Below are 4,066 nucleotides of genomic sequence, written 5' to 3'. Positions count from 1 at the left end.
AAGGAGACACCGCCGCCGCCACTCCGGAAGGAAACGATTTTTTTTTATGCCACTCGCAACTCTTCCGCCCCCCGGCCCCACCACGCTCTGGCGCCCCCCTACACCGTCCGGCCGGCTGGACGGGCGTGCCGCCCGCCGTGGCTCCTGTCCTGGGGCGGGCACCGGTGCGCCTCACTCCTGTCGCCGCGTCGGCAGAGGCCCGGCTCCCGTCTGCGGCCATAGTTTCGCATCGCCCGAGGGTCGGCAAGGGACGCCGGGTGGGACTATCATGCCTTTTTTTCCCTCCGAAGGGTGGTCATGGAAAGGCAGGTCAGGGGTATAGTGTCAAGAGGAGTGAAGCAGTCCTCTCTGCTCCCTGGCCCTGAACAGTTAGCAACTTCACAGCCAAGAACAGTTGCCCTCCCTGACCATGTGTTTTTGTGTAGCGAGGATCCCCACGGCCTCAGAATATCGGTAGTAGTTTTACTAACACGAGTTCCAAGATGCTGAGGCAGAGGCTCATCATCCTCCCGATCTCGGGATCATTGTTCTGTCCACATCTCAGGATAAGAGAGAACAGAAATGAAACTTCGTTCAGGTCACTGTGCCTGTAAAGACAGCTTTAATTCTGATGTTTAAGATCTCTCATATCCCCATGTATTGTGCAAGGTGCTCTTCTCCTGGCAAAAGTCATAAATTTTTCCTTCCATCCACTTGTCATTTCACTGAAATACATCCAAGTTACTGAAGATTCAGTAGGATATATTAAAGTGTTTGAAGGCAAAAGGAGCCATTTTTGCAGCTATGGGATTGCCTGCCCCTTCACATGACTATTAATTGTCAGAGACATACGTCAAGGCAAAAGGAGGTGTATGGAAGCTGGTATGGTGTGATGCTAGGAAAAGTAATGGAATAGTCACAAGAAAAAAATATTCCAGCCTTTTTCTGAAATGAAATTGCTTCACTCATCTAGGGAAGAAACTACTCTATTCTGCATAGCCTTTAACTATGAAAAAGTAATTTTCAGTTGTTCTTTGTGCCTCCACACGCAGTGAGCAGGCAGTTTGCTCTTTGTGTTCATGAAATGTGTGAACACAAGGCTCAGGAAATACACCTGCTGGCTTCCCCATGGCTAAGTGTCCTTTCCAAAGCAACCCATCATTAATTTCCTCTCTACATGTATACAAACTGGAGAATTTATAATGCCAAACAGCATGGCACTAAGTACCAGGTATTCACTGTCACTACTGAAAACAGCAGCCTATGCAGTATGTCTGGACACATAAATACCATCAGAGATACTCTACAAGCAACAAGGTGACAAACCCTGGATCTGCCCACAATGAGCTACTAACAAGCAACCAGCTAAGGTAGAAGGTTGTCCTTCAAAAACCCTTCCTCATGGTTTAGGGATTACCAATATTGTGAATGTCTTAGCTTTCCGTAGGTGTCTTCCTCATATTACCAGCTCCCAGGCTTTCCTTGCTCTTCCTCACAAAATAGCTGGGGGTTGCTGGATACCAGCATGTCATGCACACAACCTCTGGTAGTAAGAACTACTGGTAGTTACTCTGGTAGTAAGGTAGAATTTAAACCTACACAACTGCATAACCACAGTATCCTAAAATTTGAACTTACTGCTATGAAGGTACACAGGTAGAACATGTGACACTATCCTGCTTCCATTGCTTATGTATACCCTGAAAATACTCCAGTATCAGCTGGGTTGGCTTCCCAGGAGTGACAGCACTCATTTTTCTCCAAATGAGCAGGCACACCAATGAGAAATGACCATTCCAAGTTAAAAACAGACCTTAAGATGTTGTGTGTTACCAAGATAACTTATAAGGAATTGAGTATAAAGATAATTGGGAGCAGAAATACTACAGGTGTACACCTGCATTTCTATGTTTAGTTCTGTGCTATACCAGTATACCGGTACACCATGGGGAAAGCTGTGAAAGAGCTGCAGGTTTTATGACTACATCCATAGGAGCAACAGTAGCTCCGTGTGTTAAAAATACCAGTTGTGTACCTGTGTTCAGTTCCCAGAATGCCTTTCTGATTAAACTAAGTAGTTGATCTAAAAACTTGTTAAGCTTGGCATTATGAGTTCAAGTCTACATGACTAGTTACATGTTATAATGCATTTGGTAAGAATATTACACCAATGTCACACTGCATGTATTTGGACATGATGGGAAAGGCCAGGCCAGGTAATCACTTCAAAAACTTGAAAGGCAATTTTGCAATAAAAATTGCATTATGAATTTAAAAATCTTCCTCTGTCTACTGTATCATGTGTTTCTCTTCATAATTTTAGGAGAGTCTCTTAACATTTCTGATTTTTCTCATATGAAGAAGGTGGAAATGGAATCTTCTATTTCACCTCAGTAGTTTTACAGCCACTGGTGAAATTTTACACAGGTATCCTTTGATGAAGGAACTACAGAACATAGGAACTACAGAACTACTACATTGTCCTTAGTGTATCTTAAATGATTTAAATTAAAATCATACTTTCTTAGCTCTAGGAGTGGCTTATGTTTCTTGCTCAGTGATAACAGCAGAAGCCAGAGTTCAAATCAGTGGGCAGCCATTTTGGAAGTCATTCTGGCTACTCAGAACCCAACCATTTTGTCTTCAACAGGCATAAAATTAAGAAGCCACAATACTTTGTTATATAAGGATGTCATGGTTTAAGCCTGGACAGTGTCAACCAGGCCTCCATTCACACACTTTCATCCCCACCGTGGAACAGAGAGAAGAAAATTCACCTAAAAGGCTCATTCAAAAGCACTGTACTTTCAAAAGGTTATCATGCTCACAGTAAAAAAAAACAAATAAATGAACTGTGGGGGGTATGAAAAAGAGAAATCAGTAAATCAGTCTTGGACAAAAACAAGCATCTTCTTGTCTTTGCTGCAGATCATCTTCATCACTTCTATTTTTGAGCAAGCACCAAATGATTTAGAAGAGACATAGAGCTGAACACAAAGCACTACTTCAGTGTGCACATTTATATGTAAGTTTTCAGTATTCAGTTGTGCCTGCATTGTTCCCTTATCAGGTGTGCAGCAGCCAATGAGCACAGAGTTCAGATCTACATTCTAACATTTTAATCCAGTTCTGTATGGAAAGGGGTGCCAGGTGATAGCTTGAAAAGCTAACACAACTCTCCAGAGGAGCTGCAGGTCTTAATACAGGTTACACCAAAAAACCCCTACAAAACCCTTGTTTAATTGCTTAAGTTTCAAAGGCATATAATTTATGCCTTTCTGCACACGCTCCAATTAATGGCTAGTTCATTATACAAAGACAGCCTGAAATTAGCATGTTGTGATTTTCTATCACTTTAGTTAATCCTAAATTACCTTAGGTTACCCTCAGGCAATCACATTTACATCTCTTCCAGTCCCTTGGTCAGAAGGTGATTTATCTGCAATGGCCGTATTGCACATGCAAAATACCTAGGCTATAAGTACTCTAGAAATTTCCCACTGAAGGAGAAGTGGAAGGGACCTTATATTGTCCTGCTGACCACATGCAGTGAAGGTGAACAGGATCAGCTCCTGGACCCATTACTCCCAAGTGAAGGATGCTTCGCCTGAGAGGCAGTGGACATTGACACCTACAGAAGGACTTCAGTTAAAATTGTCTAGAAATCAATTTTAATTAGTAAATTGTACCTGGGTAATGGGGAATACTTATTTAGAGCTCAATTACCCTTAGGGACCACCATTTATGCCGTGTGATAACTGTATTAATCTTAGTGGCTTTACCTTGCCTGTATCTCTAATGAAAGTTAATCAGATGTCATGGTTATCCAGAGGAGTATGGGCTTGTTGAGCTTGACAGTACTAATGCTAGTAATTAACTTGGGAATGTACACCATGGATACATCTCACATGTCTTGGGAAAAGAACATGCGCATCATTTTGGCCCAGGAGATAGCTAGAACAAGCAACAAATCCATCTGCTGGATTTGTAGTCATTTTCCTGAACATTCAGAGCATGTGTTACGTATGATTGGTGTCCCCGTTCTTTCCACTATCTCCTGTATTAAGCTCTGGATAAGCACAACCTC

The sequence above is a fragment of the Heliangelus exortis genome, chromosome Z (genome assembly GCF_036169615.1).
Source record: "Heliangelus exortis chromosome Z, bHelExo1.hap1, whole genome shotgun sequence".
NCBI lineage: Eukaryota > Metazoa > Chordata > Aves > Apodiformes > Trochilidae > Heliangelus > Heliangelus exortis.
Note: the sequence above shows the minus strand (reverse complement) of the source record.